The sequence below is a fragment of the Balaenoptera acutorostrata genome, chromosome X (assembly GCF_949987535.1).
Source record: "Balaenoptera acutorostrata chromosome X, mBalAcu1.1, whole genome shotgun sequence".
Classification (NCBI taxonomy): domain Eukaryota; kingdom Metazoa; phylum Chordata; class Mammalia; order Artiodactyla; family Balaenopteridae; genus Balaenoptera; species Balaenoptera acutorostrata.
The window spans coordinates 78,964,917-78,985,323 of NC_080085.1; the positions used below are offsets into that span (position 1 = coordinate 78,964,917).

Here is a 20,407-nt window from a genome sequence, read left to right on the forward strand (position 1 = left end):
ATTAGCAAATAAAATGCAGCAAAGTATAAACATATACCACAGCCAAGTAGAAAGAATAACATAGAACTACACACACACACAAGCACACACACAAATAAGTCTGTATAAAACTCCTGAAATCTGAATAAAGTCTGTAGATTGTGTCAATGTTAATTTTCCTTTTGTCATATTGTACTATAGTTATACAGGATGTTACCATTGGGGAAAACCAGATAAAAGGTATAGATAATCTGTATTACTTCTTACAATTACATTTGAAACTACAATTATCTTTAAAGAAAAATGTAATAAAATAACAGTAATTTGTTCCTCTCTCACTCTTTCTCATGCTCTCTCTCACACACACAATCACACACAAACACAAATACCTTCCCTATTTATAATTTCAAAATTTTGCTTTATGACTTTCTTGAAAGGGTTCACTTTCTTTAATAAGGTGCTTTTGTCATATATATTTATCCTACACTGATTAACTGTGGACCAGAGTACAATTTAACAATAAAAACACCCTTTTTCCAAACCATGCCTGGCAGAATGGCTCCTGAAAAAAAGGGTGATAAGAAGAAGAGCATGTCCACCATCATCAGAGAATACACTATCAACATTTACAAGCACAGCCATGGAGTGGGTTTCAAGAACTGTGCCCTCAGGTACTCAGAGAAATCTGGAAATTTGCCATGAAGGAGATGGGAACTCCAGATGTATGCATTGATACCAGGCTCAACAAACCTGTCTGGGCCAAAGCAATAAGGAATGTCCCATACTGTATCAGTGTGTGGTTGTGCAGAAATTGTAATGAAGATGAAGATTCACCAAACAAGCTCTATATGTTGGTTACCTTATGTACCTGTTACCACTTTCAAAAATCTACAGACAGTTAATGTGGATGAGAACTAACTGTTGATTGTCAAAGTTATAGAACCTCAAAACAAATAAACAAAAACAATAAAAACAATCTCAATGATTTTTACCAAACTCAATCAAAAAATATTTATAGGAGGATTAACCAAGATGGCGGAGTAGAAGGACGTGCTCTCACTCCCTCTTGCGAGAGCACCAGAATCACAACTGGCTGCTGGACAATCATTGACAGGAAGACCCTGGACTTCACCAAGGAGGATACCCCACGTCCAAGGACAGAGGAGAAGCCACAGTGAGACGGTAGGAGGGGCGCAATCAGAGTAAAATCAAATCCCATAACTGCTGGGTGGGTGACTCACAGATTGCAGAACACTTATACCACAGAAGTCCACCCAGTGGAGTGAAGGTTCTGAGCCCCACGTCAGGCTTCCCAACCTGGGGGTCCGGCAACGGGAGGAGGAATTCCTAGAGAATCAGACTTTGAAGTCTAGTAGGAATTGATTGCAGGACTGTGACAGGACTGGGGGAAACAGAGACCCCACTCTTGGAGGGCACACACAAAGTAATGTGTGCATCGGGACCCAGGGGAAGGAGCAGTGACCCTGGGGGAGACTGAACCAGACATACCTGCTGGTGTTGGGGGGTCTCCTGCAGAGGCAAGTGGTGGCTCTGTTTCACCGTGGGGATAAGGACACTGGCAGCAGAGGTCCTGGGAAGTTCTCCTTGGCATAAGGCCTCCCAGAGTCTGCCATTAACCCCACCAAAGAGCACGGGTAGGCTCCAGTGTTGGGTTGCCTCAGGCAAAACAACCAACAGGGAGGGAAACCAGCCCCACCCATCAACAGTCAAGTGGATTAAGGTTTTACTGAGCTCTGACCGCCACAGCAACAGGGAGGGAACCCAGCCCCACCCATCAACAGTCAAGTGGATTAAGGTTTTACTGAGCTCTGACCGCCACAGCAACAGTCAGCTCTACCCACCACCAGAGCTTCCCATCAAGCCTCTTAGATAGCCTCAACCACCAGAGGGCAGACAACAGAAGCAAGAAAAACTACAATCCTGCAGCCTGTGGACCAAAAACCACAGTTACAGAAAGACAGAGAAGATGAAAAGGCAGAGGGCTATGTACCAGATGAAGGAACAAGAAAAAACCCCAGAAAAACAACTAAATGAAGTGGAGATAGGCAACCTTCCAGAAAAAGAATTCAGAATAATGATAGTGAAGATGATCCAGGACCTCGGAATAAGAATGGAGGCAAAGATTGAGAAGATGCAAGAAATGATTAACAAAGACCTAGAAGAATTAAAGAACAAACAAACAGAGATGACCAATACAATAACTGAAATGAAAACTACACTAGAAGGAATCGATAGCAGAATAACTGAGGCAGAAGAACGGATAAGTGACCTGGAAGACAGAATGGTGGAATTCACTGCTGCAGAACAGACTAAAGAAAAAAGAATGAAAAGAAATGAAGACAGCCTAAGAGACCTCTGGGACAACATTAAACACAACAACATTCGCATTATAGGGGTCCCAGAAGGAGAAGAGAGAGAGAAAGGACCAGAGAAAATATTTGAAGAGATTATAGTCGAAAACTTCCCTAACATGGGAAAGGAAATAGCCACCCAAGTCCAGGAAGCGCAGAGAGTCCCATACAGAATAAACCCAAGGAGAAACACGCCGAGACACATAGTAATCAAAGTGGCAAAAATTAAAGACAAAGACAAATTATTGAAAGCAGCAAGGGAAAAAAGACAAATAACATACAAGGGAACTCCCATAAGGTTAATAGCTGATTTCTCAGCAGAAACTCTGCAAGCCAGAAGGGAGTGGCATGATATACTTAAAGTGATGAAAGGGAAGAACCTACAACCAAGATTACTCTACCCAGCAAGGATCTCATTTAGATTTGATGGAGAAATCAAAAGCTTTACAGACAAGCAAAAGCTAAGAGAATTCAGCACCACCAAACCAGCTCTACAACAAATGCTAAAGGAACTTCTCTAAGTGGGAAACACAAGAGAAGAAAAGGACCTACAAAAACAAACCCAAAACAATTAAGAAAATCGTCATAGGAACATACATATCGATAATTACCTTAAACGTGAATGGATTAAATGCCCCAACCAAGACATAGACTGGCTGAATGGATACAAAAACAAGACCCATATATATGCTGTCTACAAGAGACCCACTTCAGACCTAGGGACACATACAGACTGAAAGTGAGGGGATGGAAAAAGATATTCCATGCAAATGGAAATCAAAAGAAAGCTGGAGTAGCTATACTCATATCAGATAAAATAGACTTGAAAATAAAGAATGTTACAAGAGACAAGGAAGGACACTACATAATGATCCAGGGATCAATCCAAGAAGAAGATATAACAATTATAAATATATATGCACCCAACATAGGAGCACCTCAATACATAAGACAACTGCTAACAGCTATAAAAGAGGAAATTGACAGTAACACAATAATAGTGGGGGACTTTAACACCTCACTTACACCAATGGACAGATCATCCAAAATGAAAATAAATAAGGAAACAGAAGCTTTAAATGACACAATAGACCAGATAGATTTAATTGATATATATAGGACATTCCATCCAAAAACGGCAGATTACACGTTCTTCTCAAGTGCGCACGGAACATTCTCAGGGATAGATCACATCTTGGGTCACAAATCAAGCCTCAGTAAATTTAAGAAAATTGAAATCATATCAAGCATCTTTTCTGACCACAACGCTATGAGATTAGAAATGAATTACAGGGAAAAAAACGTAAAAAAGACAAACACATGGAGGCTAAACAATACGTTACTAAATAACCAAGAGATCACTGAAGAAATCAAACAGGAAATAAAAAAATACCTAGAGACAAATGACAATGAAAACACGACGACCCAAAACCTATGGGACGCAGCAAAAGCGGTTCTAAGAGGGAAGTTTATAGCTATACAAGCCTACCTAAAGAAACAAGAAAAATCTCAAGTAAACAATCTAACCTTACACCTAAAGAAACTAGGGAAAGAACAAACAAAACCCAAAGTTAGCAGAAGGAAAGAAATCATAAAGATCAGAGCAGAAATAAATGAAATAGAAACAAAGAAAACAATAGCAAAGATCAATAAATCTAAAAGTTGGTTCTTTGAGAATATAAACAAAATTGATAAGCCATTAGCCAGACTCATCAAGAAAAAGAGGGAGAGGACTCAAATCAATAAAATCAGAAATGAAAAAGGAGAAGTTACAACAGACACCGCAGAAATACAAAACATCCTAAGAGACTACTACAAGCAACTTTATGCAAATAAAATGGACAACCTGGAAAAAATGGACAAATTCTTAGAAAGGTATAACCTTCCAAGACTGAAACAGGAAGAAACAGAAAATATGAACAGACCAATCACAAGTAATGAAATTGAAACTGTGATTAAAAATCTTCCAACAAACAAAAGTCCAGGACCAGATGGCTTCACAGGTGAATTCTATCAAACATTTAGAGAAGAGCTAACACCCATCCTTCTCAAACTCCTCCAAAAAATTGCAGAGGAAGGAACACTCCCAAACTCATTCTATGAGGCCACCATCACCCTGATACCAAAACCAGACAGACACTACAAAAAAAGAAAATTACAGACCAATATCACTGATGAATATAGATGCAAAAATCCTCAACAAAATACTAGCAAACAGAATCCAACAACACATTAAAAGGATCATACACCACGATCAAGTGGGATTTATCCCAGGGATGCAAGGATTCTTCAATATACGCAAATCAATCAATGTGATACACCATATTAACAAATTGAAGAATAAAAACCATATGATCATCTCAATAGATGCAGAAAAAGCTTTTGACAAAATTCAACACCCATTTCTGATAAAAACTCTCCAGAAAGTGGGCATAGAGGGAACCTACCTCAACATAATAAAGGCCATATATGACAAACCCAGAGCAAACATCATTCTCAATGGTGAAAAACTGAAAGCATTTCCTCTAAGATCAGGAACGAGACAAGGATGTCCACTCTCACCACTATTCTTCAACATAGTTCTGGAAGTCCTAGCCACGGCAATCAGAGAAGAAAAAGAAATAAAAGGAATACAAATTGGAAAAGAAGAAGTAAAACTGTCACTGCTTGCGGATGACATGATACTATACATAGAGAATCCTAAAACTGCCTCCAGAAAACTGCTAGAGCTAATTAATGAATATGGTAAAGTTGCAGGATACAAAATTAATGCACAGAAATCTCTTGCATTCCTATACACTAATGATGAAAAATCTGAAAGAGAAATTATGGAAACACTCCCATTTACCATTGCAACAAAAAGAATAAAATACCTAGGAATAAACCTACCTAGGGAGACAAAAGACCTGTATGCAGAAAACTATAAGACACTGATGAAAGAAATTAAAGATGATACCAACAGATGGAGAGATATACCATGTTCTTGGATTGGAAGAATCAACATTGTGAAAATGAGTATACTACCCAAAGCAATCTACAGATTCAATGCAATCCCTATCAAATTACCAATGGCATTTTTTACGGAGCTAGAACAAATCATCTTAAAATTTGTATGGAGACACAAAAGACCCCGAAAAGCCAAAGCAGTCTTGAGGCAAAAAAATGGAGCTGGAGGAATCAGACTCCCTGACTTCAGACTATACTACAAAGCTACAGTAATCAAGACAATATGGTACCGGCACAAAAACAGAAACATAGATCAATGGAACAAGATAGAAAGCCCAGAGATTAACCCACGCACCTATGGTCAACTAATCTATGACAAAGGAGGCAAAGATATACAATGGAGAAAAGACAGTCTCTTCAATAAGTGGTGCTGGGAAAACTGGACAGCTACATGTAAAAGAATGAAATTAGAATACTCCCTAACACCATACACAAAAATAAACTCAAAATGGATTAGAGACCTAAATATAAGACTGGACACTATAAAACTCTTAGAGGAAAACATAGGAAGAACACTCTTTGACATAAATCACAGCAAGATCTTTTTTGATCCACCTCCTAGAGTAATGGAAATAAAAACAAAAATAAACAAGTGGGACCTAATGAAACTTCAAAGCTTTTGCACAGCAAAGGAAACCATAAACAAGACGAAAAGACAACCCTCAGAATGGGAGAAAATATTTGCAAATGAATCAACGGACAAAGGATTAATCTCCAAAATATATAAACAGCTCATTCAGCTCAATATCAAAGAAACAAACACCCCAATCCAAAAATGGGCAGAAGACCTAAATAGACATTTCTCCAAAGAAGACATACAGACGGCCTCGAAGCACATGAAAAGATGCTCAACATCACTAATTATTAGAGAAATGCAAATCAAAACTACAATGAGGTATCACCTCACTCCTGTTAGAATGGGCATCATCAGAAAATCTACAAACATCAAATGCTGGAGAGGGTGTGGAGAAAAGGGAACCCCCTTGCACTGTTGGTGGGAATGTAAATTGATTCAGCCACTATGGAGAACAATATGGAGGTTCCTTAAAAAACTAAAAATAGAATTACCATATGACCCAGCAATCCCACTACTGGGCATATACCCAGAGAAAACCGTAATTCAAAAAGACACATGCACCCGAATGTTCATTGCAGCACTATTTACAATAGCCAGGTCATGGAAGCAACCTAAATGCCCATCAACAGACGAATGGATAAAGAAGTAGTGGTACATATATACAATGGAATATTACTCAGCCATAAAAAGAACGAAATTGAGTCATTTGTTGAGACGTGGATGGATCTAGAGACTGTCATACAGAGTGAAGTAAGTCAGAAAGAGAAAAACAAATATCGTATATTAATGCATGTATGTGGAACCTAGAAAAATGGTACAGATGAGTCAGTTTGCAGGGCAGAAGTTGAGACGCAGATGTAGAGAATGGACATATGGACACCAAGGGGGGAAAACGGCGGTGAGGTGGGGATGGTGGTGTGCTGAATTGGGCGATTGGGATTGACATGTATACACTGATGTGTATAAAACTGATGCCTAATAAGAACCTGCAGTATAAAAAAACAAACAAAACAACTAATACTAAACTTTCATTGGGTTATTTGTATGGAAATATGTTAATATAAATGTTTCAGACATTACATGAAATTTCTAAAAATCTTATATTTGTATTTGTATGGAAATATGTATGGAAATATGTTAATATAAATGTTTCAGACATTACATGAAATTTCTAAAAATCTTATATTTGTATTTGTATGGAAATATGTATGGAAGTATGTTAATATAAATATTTCAGACATTACAGGAAACTTCTAAAAATCTTATATGTTCTGGTATAATGTTATAAGTAATAATCCTAGTTATTACTTTAAAATGTATATCTCAGAAATAACTAATTTTCTTGTCAACTGCATTATTATGAACTTTCATCAGATCTTTAACCATGGTCATTTTTAAGTCTTTTGTCATTTACAGACAGTTCTGGGTGTACTCTGATGATTTTGCAAATATGTTCCTATAAAAGGGTTTCATCTTCAAGAAATTCATGGAAAAGACTCTGACAAGTACAGGTTTCTGGTAACTGACTGTACTGCTGAACTGAATGAATAAGCATTTTCAGAACTCTAATGAAAAACTGATGAACTCATAAAAGTGCTAACAAAAGATCAAGATGAAAAAAAAATTAATTACATGGGACTGAGTGAACTGATGAGGATGAGTATAATTTTTGTGAATTTCTGTCTGAATTAAAAAAAAAATCCCACAAGGACTCAGAGGAAAAGAATATACAAATCAATTTTCACTGCAAAGTAAAGGAGCTGTTACAGTGGAGGATTACTGGACTGAATGTCAATATTATGACATAGTATGAGTGTGTTTCATGTTTGGTAATTGCAATCACTGTTGCTTTTATTGTGGTCATCCATGTACAATGCTTGGTGTCAGTCCATTTATCTCTTGTAAAAATAAAATACAGTGTGTGTGTGTGGAAAAAAAATATTTATATTTTGAAGGCAAAGTAATTTTCAAGGTTGCTGCAGATTTTAGCTTCAGTTTTTAACCTTGCTGATATTTACTCATATATATATATTGTATCCACAATTTTAAGATGTTACTAAATCTAATCAACTCAGTCAAAGCTACTGTACTAAACTTAGACTATTATCATTCTCATTATATAGATAAGAAAACAGAGGCTTGGAGACTTTTTGACTTGCTCCATGTCTCAAAGCTATAGACAAATAAAATTCTCTTGATTTTATTAGAAGATTTGCATTTCAATGAACAGAAATTCATTCTATTGGTAATAAATCTGCTTAGTACATGATTGTATTTCTCCTCTGTTTTTACACCATCAGATCATTTGGCTCTTAAATTAGGTGATTAAAAATAATTAGCTTCCTATATGTTTTTGGGGATGTCAGAGAGTTATCAATTTATAGTACCTCTAAGAAGATATTTATTCTCACAAATGTGTATTGATCTTTTTTAAGTTACCAAGCACTGTGTTCAGGCTTATTATCCACATAATAAGTAATTTAAGCTGCTCTTGATAAAATGAGTCTATAAGATAAATGTATAACAAATATATGTTTATAGCAATTCTAGGATAATATTTTTAAGAGAAGGAGACTAGAGGTTGTGTCATTGGGAAAAATTAGACCTATATTAGCAAAAGAAGTAGATGACTGAGGAAAAATATATAACTAAATTCTATCACCTAAGATTTTAAAAAAATTAAGGGGAAAAGTCTGAGTTTTGGTTTTAGTAGTAATAGAAGCATGGTTTGGGTACCAGGTAAAAGATTAAGAACACAAAGATTATGACAGAAACAAGTATAGGGAAACTGAGAATGAGGTGAACATAGAAAGAGGAGAACAGAGCACTACCGGAATTTCAAAATTTAAGCAGGTCTTCATATACTAAAAATTTACAGTGGTTGAGGGAACAACAAAACAAAACATTGGAACACATGGTTAGGGAAATCATCAAACCAAATTTTAAATACTAAAGATGAATATGTTTGGATATATAAAGACTAAACACTTTGGAAAAGTACCTGAATCCTTTGGTTGACTGTAATTTTTTCAAATTTTTGGTCCTTTTTTTTTTTTAAATAACCTGATTTTATAATATTGGTAAAAATGTTTTCAGATGCCAAATTTATTTTCACGTTCTCAGGAGAAAAGGTTTTAATTGTCTTAGGGAGATTTGTTATTGTGCAACATAGTGGCTCCCATGATGGAGGATTTATTGTGGTTGAGCAAGATGAGAAAAATAACACTGATACCCAAAAGAGCACATGCTTTTAGGTCAACCAGCCTTAGTTTGAACCCTCAATCCATCACTTTCTATCCATATAATATTACCTAACACCTTGCAATAACAATCAGTGTTAATGGTTATATTATTATCATCAGCATTGTTATATTTGTGATTTGTTATTATGCTAGGAAAAAGTTTGTGCACAATTGTGAAGAGTGTTAAGCAGGCATAAACTTCATCTGTCTGGCTTTGAATATCAATTGTCCCACTTGTAAGCTATGTGATCTAAAGCATGTCACTCAATCTCCCTGAGCCTCAGTTTTCTATTCCATAAAATGGTGAAAGTAATGAACATAACTTAGAATGAAATTTGGATGAAATAATGGCCATAAAGGTTTAACTTAGTAGCTAGTATATTATAAATGCCTCATGTTAATTATTATTTCTTAGAGAAAACTTTACATTTATTCTAGACTTAGGTACTTCTTACTTTTGGAGTTTTAAAGTGGTTATTTTTGTGTGTGTGTGAAATCACAGCAATGTTATCCAGAGTCAAAAAATTATATCCAGAGGGAGATCAAGATTGAGGAGCAAGAATTGGAGCTCACTACCTGTCCCCCAAGAACACATCAAAAATACATCTAGAAGTGGAACAACTCTCATGGAAAACTAACTGGAAATTGCAGTAAGGACTCCTATATAACCAAGGCTGTAAGAAACATGTAATACAGTATGATGGGAAGAAAAGCATCAGGAAGGGACCTGTGACCCTGGGAGGGGACTAAGAGGAAAAGGGAGATTACACAGGTGGACACTCACCCTGAGGAGTAATTGGGTTGAGCCACAGACTGAACATCACAGTCCTGGGTTCCTACATGTTAGAGAAAAGCTCCCTTGGCTGCTTGGAGAACTTCTGGGACAGATAGAAAAGCTGGAAAAGCTTAGATTCCATTTGCGAGGAGTGTATGAGTGCTGGTTTGCTCCCAGGCAGGGTGGAGAGTGGTCTTCCATAGCTGCTGCCGCCTCCCCAGTCCAAGCCAAGCAAACACTCTGGCCCTGTTCAATCCATGACACAGATTGGCACTGGATCTAGGGTGTCCAGGACCTGGGAAAAAAACTTGATCTAGGGACATGGAGGTGACCCAGGGGCATGGAGTGTAGCTCAGGTGGAGTGGCAGCTGCCATTGTTGGCACTTAGTCAAGTGGGACCCCAGAAGCAGTCCAGAGTTCTGACAACAGTACAACTGATGGAATTCTGGCCACCACCTCATTTTACGCCCCAGTCCAAGCCAGGAAAATGCTCTGGCTCCTCCCCCTCCACACCACAGCCTAGCTCTAGATCTGGAGCAGCCATGATAAGGGGAAAGACACAACCCTCAGCTGCCTTTGACTGGAGTCACAGATGCACACACAGGCAGAGCATTGAGCCTCTGTAAACTTATGAGCCACTTGCTTCAGTACTCCCCTCCATCCAGTGCAGGGAGAAGGAAAAACACAAACTTAAAGGGAAAAAAGAGCACTCAAACCTGATACTCAGGACTTCCACTCCAGGAACTTGGGAGCAGACTCCCCACCCCACCCCCACTGACAAGATGGTGATGGCCACTGAGCAGAGGGGAAGTCTCACCTCACACCCTGTGCAGTCTCTTGTTCATCCATCACCAGCCACATCCCCTAACAAGATGACAGTTGCCAGCACACCCTGAGGAAAGATGTGACTGGTGTCTACATCAGACCCAGCCCTCCCACCAAAGGTTTTGGGCACACACAGCCTACATAGGGATGCTCCCACATAAGAACACTCTTTCAAGATCACAATAGGTAACTGTTTCACCTAAGCTCACAGAGACAGAGAAATTAAGTAAAATGAAAAGGCAGAGAAACTACTCTCAGTTGAAAAAGCAAGAGAAAAAACCCCTGAAAAAAAAATGAAACAGAAATAAACAATCTACCAGACAAAGAATTCAAAATATTGGTAACAAAAATACTAACAGAATTAGGGAAGATAATTGATATAAACACAGATCTTTTTTTTAACAAGAAACTAGAAAATAGAAAGAAGGTCCAATCAAATATAGGTAATTCAATAATTGAGATAAAAAGGACTCTAGAAGCAATGAATGGCCGGCTAAATGATAAAAGAAAGCATAAGTGATCCAGAAGATAGAGTAATGAAAATCACCCAATAAGAACAGCAGACAGAAAAACAAATGAAACAAAAAATGAGCAAAATGTACAAGATGTCTGGGATAACATCAAATGCACAGAAATTTGCATTATATAGGTTCCAGAAGGGGAAGAGAGAGAGAAGGGTATCAAATGTGTATTTGAAAAAAATCATGGCTGAAAACTTCCCAAACCTAAAGAATGAAACAGAATCCAGGTACAGGAAGCACAGAGCACATGTCCAGACAAGATGAACCCAAACATACCCACACCAACACATACCATAATGAAAATGGCAAAAGTCAAAGATAAAGGGAGAATTGTCAATATAAAGGCAGCAAGAGGAAAACAAAGAATCATACAAGGGTATCCCAATAAGGCTATGAGCTAATTTTTCTGTAGAACTTTTGCATGCCTGAAAGGAGTGGTATGATAAATTCAAAGTGCTGAAAGAGAAAAACATGCAAACTAGGATACTCTACCCAGCAAGAGTATCATTTAGAATAGAAGGAGAAATAAAGAACTTATCAGAGAAGCAAAAACTAAAAAAATTCATCAATAGTAAAGCTACCTTAAAAGAGATGTTGAACGGTCTTCTCTAAGTGGAAAAGAAGTAAGAATTTATAGAAAAGGGAAAACCCCAGTAGGAAAGGCAAATATATAACAGTGATTGAAGATCACTTAAATAAGCCACTATAAAGATTGGAAAACAAAATGTTGTATAAGCAACTATTGTTACAAAAAACAGTAAAGTGATAAGCATGAAGATGTAAAATGTGACATCAAAAACACAAAATGTGTGTGGGGGGGGTTAAAATTGTAGATTTTTAGAATATACTTGAACTAAATGCCTATCAGTTTAAATCAAGCAGGTATAATTATAGGTCAACATAGATGAGCCCCATGGTAACCACAAATCAAAAATCTATAATAGATACACAAAAACCTAAAAGAAAGTAACCCAAGCATACTACAAAAGAAAATCATCAAACCACAACAGGATAAACAACAATAACAGAAACAAAAAAGGAGGAAGTGAACAGAGAAAAACTACAAAAACAACTGGAAAACAAGTAATAAAATGTCAATAAGTATATACCTATCAGTAATTACTTTAAATGTCAATGGAGTAAATTATTCAATCAAAGACATAAGGTGGCAGACTGTATAAAACACAAGAACCTTCAATATGCTGCCTACAAGAGACTTACTTCAGGGCTAAAGACACACACAGACTAAGAGTGAGGGAATGGAAAAAGATTTTTCATGCAAAGGGAAATGACAAGAAAGGTATCACACTCCCTGACTTCAGACTATGCTACAAAGCTACAGTAATCAAATCGTCATGTTGACATGGCATGAAAACTGACACATAAATCAATGGAACAGAATAGAGAGCCCAGAAATAAACCCACGCACCTATGGTCAATGAATCTATGACAAAGGAGGCAAGAATATACAATGGAGAAAAGACTGTCTCTTCAACTAGTGGTGCTGGGAAAAACTGAACAGCTACATGCAAAACAATGAAATTAGAATGTTCCCTCACACCACATACAAAAATAACTCAAAATGAAATTAATACCTAAATGTAAGGTCTAGAACCATAAAACTACTAGAAAACATAGGCAGAACACTCTTTGACGTAAATTGTAGCAATATTTTTTTGGATTTGTCTCCTAGGACAAAAGAATTAAAAGCAAAAAATAAACAAATGGGACCTAATTAAACTTAAAAGCATTTGCTCAACAAAGGAAACCACTGACAAAATGAAAAGAAAACTGATGGAATGGGAGAAATTATTTGTAAATGATGTGACCAACAAGGGGTTAAGATACAAAATAAACTGCTCATACAACTCAACATCAAAAAAACAAACAAACCAATCAAAAAATAGAAGACTTGAACAGACGTTCTCCAAATAAGACATAGAGATGGCTAAAAGGCACCTGAAAAGATGCTCAACATCGCTAAATTATTATAGAAATGCAAATCAAAGCAAAAATGAGACATCACCACATACTTATCAGAATGGCTATCATCAAAAAGTCTACAAATAATAAATGCTTGAGAGGGTATGGAGAAAAGGGAAGCCTCCTACAGTATTGGTGAGAATATAAGTTGATGCAGCCAATATAGAAAACAGTACAAATTTTCCTTAAAAAACTAAAATTAGGGCTTCCCTGGTGGCGCAGTGGTTGAGAATCTGCCTGCCAATGCAGGGGACACGGGTTCGAGCCCTGGTCTGGGAGGATCCCACATGCCGCAGAGCAACTGGGCCCGTGGGCCACAATTGCTGAGCCTGCACGTCTGGAGCCTGTGCTTGGCAACAAGAGAGGCCACGACAGTGAGAGGCCCGTGCACTGCGATGAAGAGTGGCCCCCGCTTGCCACAACTAGAGAAAGCCCTCGCACAGAGACAAAGACCCAACCAACACAGCCATAAATAAATATAAAAAAACAAAAAAAAACAAAAAAAAAAAACTAAAATTAGAGCTACCATATGATCCAGTGATCCCACTCCTGGGCATATATGTTGAGAAAACTCTAATTTGAAAAGACGCATGCACCACAATGTTCATAGCAGCACTATTTACAATAGTCAAGGCATGGAATCAATGCAAGTGCCCATCAATGAATGATTTAATTAAAAAACTGTGGTATACACACACACACACACACACACACACACACACACACACACACACACACACATATATATACACACACACAATGGAAAATTACTCAGCCATAAAAAAGAATGAAATTCTGCCATTTGCAGCAACATGGATGGACCTAGAGAATATTATGCTTCGTGAAATGTCAGACAGAGAAAGACAAATACTGTATGATATCAATTATATTTGGAATCTGAAGAATAATACAAATAAATGTGTATGCAAAACAGAAACTGACTCATAGAGATGAAAAGTTGTGGTTACCAAAGGGGAGAGTAAAGGAAGGAGGGACAAATTAAGGGTATGGGATTAACAGTTACAAAGTAGTATGTACAAAATAGATAAGCAACGAGTATACACTGTACAGCACAGGAAATTATAACCATTATCTTGTAATAACCTATAATGGAATATAAACTGTAAAAATCCTGAATCACTATGCTATATACCTGAAACTAATGTAATATCATAAATCAACTATATTTCAATAAAAAAATTAAAATTAAAAAAAAATCCATACCCTCATAAAAGTATATATACCAACCCCCTATTTTAAAATATAGTGCATTAATAGAAAATTTGAGGTATAGTAAGGCCAAGTGTTCAGGAGATGATTGCCTTTGAAGAGATAGTTTATTACGGTTCCCAAGAGGTGGATGCATGCCATACATGATCCCCACAGGGAAGCATGCAGTGGATCAGGAAGAACTTTGGCAAGAGCAATTATTGTGGTTTCCACAATAAGGAACGGGTGAGGCAGGGTAGGCAAGTTTAGGATTGGCTCATTTGAATAATTTCAGCAGGCTCTGGTGTATATGGGCTCCTCCTAGTTGTTTGGTACCTGTCCTTGGGTATTTATGGCAGGTAGATAGTGAGTATGAGAGCCTTTTAAAGGAGATGGTTCAGAGTGTGGGCTCTGGATTGGTCACTTTGTATTTGAAAAGCATACACCTAGGAGGAGGATTTTTCCTGAGGAGGGAGGATTGATGAGGGAGGCAGGAGGCCAAGGCAAGGTGACTCAGGCACATTATGGGGTTGTCCAGAACAAGGTGTGCCAGACATACATAAAGCAAATGTTGAAGCATCAAATTTATAGAAGCTAGAAATGGATAATACACTCCCTCAAACTCTTACTTTTTTTTTCTTGTTTGTTTGTTTTGATAATTGAAACCCAAGTCTCGAATCCACAAGTGACATCCTACCACTTACTGGATTGTTCTCATGTGTGCATTCAATAATTATTTAACAAATTAATGAATATATACCCTCAAATATATGTGAAGCGAATTTTTCCTATATCCTTGATTCATTTTCTCCCCAAGTTTAAATGATAAAAAATTCAATAATTAGGCAGTATTTTTACTTTTCCTTTGACCCTCCTGTTACCAAACACCTTTCATAACACATAATGAAGAGTTTAATAAAATAGAATTTTATGAAACATTAATAACATAAAATAACAAAAAGGAAAAAAAATAACAAAAAGGTAAATAATGCATACCTCTCTTATAACTGTTACAAATAAATACTTTTTCTTTAAGAAAAAAATTACAAAGAATGTTCAGAAACATAGGATTTAAATATAAGGTTTAAATAATAATATCTAAGCTTTATAATTCATCATCACAAAACCATGAAGAGAAATCATTCTAATTATAATGTATAGTGGAAGGGAGCTTCAGGTAGTACCATATTTTTTTTTAAATTTTTTATTTATTTCTTTTTGGCTGCGTTGTCTTCGTTGTTGTGCCGGCTTTCTCTAGTTGTGGCGAGAGGGGGCTACTCTTTGCTGCAGTGTGCAGCCTTCTCATTGTAGTGGCTTCTCTTGTTGTGGAGCATGGGCTCTAGGTGCGCAGGCTTCAGTAGTTGTGGCACATGGGCTCAGTAGTTGTGGCTCGTGGGCTCTAGAGCACAGGCTCAGCAGTTGTGGCACACGGACTTAGTTGCTCTGCGGCATGTGGGATCTTCCTGGACCAGGGTTTGAACCTGTGTCCCCTGCATTGGCAGGCGGATTCTTAACCACTGCACCACCAGGGAAGCCCAGTACCACATTTTTAGAGTGAGAATCAAACCATCTACACACAGCTTCTGATGGACACTAACAACTATACTTTTAGGCAGGTTTCACTAACATGACTATACTATTCCAACTCTTGCCCAGGAAGATAACAGTTGTAAATAACTTTATTGTTCCCCTCAAGAACTTCCTCCAAACCCATTTTCAATTGTTCAGTTTCCCAATGAATAGCATCAGATAACTGAGTACACTCTTCCAAGCCTTTACCTCAAAACCTGCACATGGCTGTGTCACTAATCCTTAACTATTACAACATGATTATTACCCAATCCTAATCAAGCCCACACATTAAAGAAATCATCTCAAGACAAACCCTAAAACCTCATAAAAAATTGTGACTTTGTCCTCCCCACTCCAGACATTTCTAACACTACCGAGATACCGATATATTTTATCATAGTAAGCAATAATCTCAGCTTTGCCTTATCGACAGGTTTACTGGTTATATTTTCAGGAAGCCAGCATTTCAAAATAGGAACACATATTGAAATAAATATTTTGTATTTTATTTCAATGGATTTTAAGTGTCTTGTTTTTCACGTCCCGCCCTCTTTTTAAATTGTAACCAGAATTCTCCAAACCAAAGCCTGAAGAAGTTGAAAATAATCAAGATTCCAATTTAAAAGCAGGTTGCTGTTGCTGTACTACTGCCAACAATTTTGTGAGGCTAATCCTTCCCTTGAAATGTTTTTGATTATGTATACACCATATGGAGAATCTCAATGTTTCATTTTTAGAAAAGCCTTCTTACCTCAGTTAATATCTATGTTGTGTACACATACATACATTCAGCCAGCTACTTTTGGAAATATTTTTAATATACTTAAAAGTACAGAAAACAAAATAACAACATACACCAGTGTAATAACACTTACCTACCACCTGGAATTAACAAATGCTTCTATTACTATATTTGCTTCAGAGTAAACCAAATGTCAAATCATCTTGAAATATCCTTTGTTCATCCCCCCACCATCCTGTTCCCCTCACTACCTCTCCAGAAGCAACAACAAACTTTATGAAATTCACATGCATCCTCCCATCAATTTTTTAAAATATAGTTTTACTATATTAATATTCATTAAATATGTGTATGTTTTATAATTTTGAATTTTCATATATGACATCATACTGTCCATTTTTGTTCAATTTGTTTTTACTCACAAAAATTATGTCCTAGAAATCTGTTTTTATACATGCAGTTATAGTTCAATTTTAATTGCTGTAGAGAATTTCATTTTATTGAATATATTAGTTGATCTTTTGTTTTGTTTTTAAGTTACCCATATTCCTACTGCTTCATGTGTTTGAGGAGATGAGCGTTTGGTTCAAAACCAATGTGTTATTTTTTTCATGCCCAAGTATTGGCAATTGCAAAGGCTTTACCTGGCAAGCCTCAAGGGGGAAATCCGCCCTCCTCACACCAGACTTGAGGCCCAGCCAGTTCATCTCAGTCTCCAAGGGGAGTTACAGTCTAGGACTCAGGCTCTTCTGGCTGGTCATGCTCTTCACGTGTTTGCACTCTTAGCCTCTTGCCTTCATTCCTAAGTCTCTTTACCTGAAGCATTCAGGTGCCTCTGCCAAGGACTTCTTATTGGGGAAGGAGGGGGAAAAGTGGAAGATACTTTTTTTCCACTCTGACTCATTTCCTAGTACTTTTCCATCCCTAACCCTTTTTCTCCCTTCTGGCCCTGGGTTTATGAAGCTGTTTGGAGCCTTTTGTTCAGGGCTCTCTCAACAATGAGATTGCCTGACCCCACTGATCTACCTAATACTGGATGAGTGTGTGTTCCTTGGGAGAAAATGGAACAAGATAGTCGGCACTTTTTCTGGTTTATATACCATCACAGTAAGTGATCAAAGGCTAAACTCTTTCATTTTGGCTTGTTGCTTTAATCGGCTACTCCTGACTTCTGACAGCCAAGCTCTCTTTCCTGGCTCAGCCGAGGTCCTAGAAGTTTGTTATGATTTTTCATTCTTTGAAAAAATAGTAAAATGGCTATTTTTATATATGTCTCCTTTTATAGATGTATGAGATTCTCTACTATATATGACCAGGAATGAAAACACTCAGATGTTAATTATATGCAATTTTAATTTCACTAGCTATTTCCCAATTGCATACCAAAAGGATTGTGTTAATTACACTTCCATCAAGAAGTGAGTGAAAGTTCCTAGTTCACTATATTATCATTGGTGCTAAGTATTGTCTAATTTTTAATTAGTCTGCCGTCTGATGAGTGTGAGTATATGATTTGGTTTTAATTTGTATTTACTTAATTGTTAGTGATTTTGAGTATACATTCTTATATTTCTTGGCCATTCTGATGTCCTCTTCTATGAATTGCTTGGTCATGTGTTTGGTCATTTTCTTGTTTGAAGTTTTTTTATTGATATGTTGGAGTTCTGTTATATGTTTCAAATATATTCTCCCACATTGTGCTTCATATTTGTTTATGATACGTTTTGCCATTCAAAATTTATCAGCACTTTATGAGTTGTGCTTTTTGTGTTTAAGTTAATCTTTTCCTACCCTGAGGTCATAGGTTTGCTATTTTTTTCTAGTGGTTAAGAACTTTTGTTTTATTTTTCATGATTGGGTTTTAAATGTATGGAAATTTATTTCTGTCTATTTTGTGATGTAGAAAACATTTTTTTCTTTTTTTTGGTCATAGTTGTATGAGTCACTACTAATCTATTGCTACTTAACAAATTATCAGAAATTTAGCTACTTAAAACAATACATATTTATTATCTCACAGTTTCTCTGAGTCAGGACACTGGCACAGCCTAGTTTGTTCCTCTGTTTCAGGGTCCTTCACAATGCTACAGTCAAGACTGTGGTCTCAACTCAAGGCTCAACTGGGAAAAGATTTGCTTCCAAACTCACATGGTTATTAGCAGGATTCATATCCTTGTGGCTTGTTGTTTTGAGAGCCTCGATTCCTTGTTGACTGTTAGTCAGAGGCTGCCCTCATTTTCTTGACATATGGGCCTCTACATATGGCAATGCAGATCACTGAAGCTTGCTTCATCAATGACAAAAAGGGAGAGGGTCTGCTAATAAGACAGAAACTACAGTCTTATGTAAGACAGAGATGGCATCCCATCACCTTTGTTAAATTCTGTTGGTTAGAAGCAAGTCACAACTCCCACCCACACTCAAGTGGAAGAGAATTACATAAGGGAGTGAATAATAGGAGACAGGTATCATGAGGGCCCACCCAAGAGTCTGTCCTACACAATAAGGAGAGTCAGTTTTCCACAAATAATATATTATATAGTTAATAGTTTCCCTACAGATATGTAATAACATCGCTCTCACATGATTTTCTTACTTTTCTTTATGCTCCTTACAAGCTAAGAACATAACTGTATCTCCAGCAGTTAGCAGAATGCTTGGCACTTAGAACATAAATACATGTTCATGGAATGTATAGATAGAGGACTTTTGAATGGTTCAATCATGGAGATTGGAGCTGTAACTGTTAGGAAATAAACAAAGGTAATTTTTTCCTCCAGTATGCCACATAGTTCCTCTGATTATTTTTCTCATTGATTGGTTATTGATTAGTTATAAGAGCATCACCTAGAATGAGACTGATCCCTAGCTACTATCAAATATGAACCTTCTGTTTCAGTGGGTCTGTTCCACTTAACAATATATCATGTTTACTCTTACTCCAGGCCTTTATTTCACTCCATTTAGCAGAGCTTCCTTCTTTCAGTTAATCCAAATATTATAAGTTCTTTCAGAACCTAGTTTATTTTATACCTCTAGAAGCCCATTTTATCTAATCTAGTTGCTGATAACCTTTCACTTTTCTGAACTAATATATTTACTAAAGTGCTTAATACTGAGGAACGTCTTGGCCTGTCTTGACCTCTATGACATTTTATGCTTGCCATGTGGATTATAAATCTGGTATATTCAACTTTCTAAGGTAATTTAAAATACTTACACTGAGAGGACGCTACACTTGAAATGAAACTTAGATTCTATCATGTCCAATTTATAGATAAGGAAGCTAAGCCTGAATGAATTGAAATTATTTTTCCCAGACTCATATACCTAGTGAGTGGCAGCACCCTGATTTGAACAATAATGTGCTGAATTTTTGCCATGTTGCTTCCCTGTTTGAAGCTTCCTTAGTTTGTCATATTGGTATTGGGCTGGAGGCTGTAACATAGAAAGTGATGTCAAATTGAGATGTAAACTGAATTTGGCGTCCTAAATCTAGCAGGGAATGGAGGAATTGCTAGACTGAGCTAGATTTTTGCTGCAACTCTACTTTGGAAATGAGAGAGGAGGATTTATAAGGTTCCTATCATCCAAAAAGCTACAC

The 20,407-nt window shown here is 37.0% G+C and overlaps 1 pseudogene; it reads left to right on the forward strand.

The window, feature by feature from the left end:
- The first annotated feature begins 534 nt into the window (after window positions 1-534).
- LOC103005487 (60S ribosomal protein L31-like) lies at window positions 535-897 on the forward strand (annotated as a pseudogene).
- Window positions 898-20,407: the final 19,510 nt, after the last annotated feature.